The 573-nt window shown below is 34.9% G+C and overlaps 1 non-coding gene across 1 annotated transcript; it reads right to left on the bottom strand.

Annotated features, from left to right (window-relative positions):
- Positions 1 to 256: 256 nt before the first annotated feature.
- LOC126029117 (U6 spliceosomal RNA) lies at positions 257 to 365 on the bottom strand. Its single transcript, XR_007502769.1, has one exon. It is a non-coding gene; the product is annotated as a U6 spliceosomal RNA (small nuclear RNA).
- Between the last annotated feature and the right edge of the window lie 208 nt (positions 366 to 573).

Consider the following 573-nt stretch of genomic DNA (forward strand, 5'->3'; position numbering starts at 1 on the left):
TGCCAGGGGGAAAGGTTGGGATCAGTAGTTCTTTAGCTTTTCCTTCCAGGCTTTTGTTCCTGCTGGAGCTTCTTTATCAGGTTTTAGTTTTAGTATTCACAAGGTGATTCTTAACAGGAATAACTTCAAACTCCATTTCTTTGTTTTATTATGTCCCAAGCACTTTTATTACATTCAATAAATTTATTGTCATGAGGGGAAGAGGGGGGCTTTCCCTATCTACCTACCTGGTTGTTGGAACACTGATGGAATATTCTACAACTTTTAAAAATTAACAGTTTTTTGCATGTCATCCTTGTGCAGGGGCCATGCTAATCTTCTCTGTATCGTTTCAATTTTAGTATATGTGCTGCCAAAGTGAGCACAAAAATTAACAGTTTTTTAACTATATCTCAGGGTGATAATTTTAAAAAATCTATCATCTATCTGGTATTCAATAAATACTGACTAGTTAGTTCCTGGTCTAAAAAATTAATTCAAATTTATAGCACTTTCTAAGTTTGCATCTCCGAATTTTATTCCTGGAGCTTTGCCTCTTATAAGCATAGTCATGGCTGAACAGAAGTTTAGTTA

Source organism: Suncus etruscus, chromosome 14 (genome assembly GCF_024139225.1).
Source record: "Suncus etruscus isolate mSunEtr1 chromosome 14, mSunEtr1.pri.cur, whole genome shotgun sequence".
In the NCBI taxonomy this organism is placed as follows: domain Eukaryota; kingdom Metazoa; phylum Chordata; class Mammalia; order Eulipotyphla; family Soricidae; genus Suncus; species Suncus etruscus.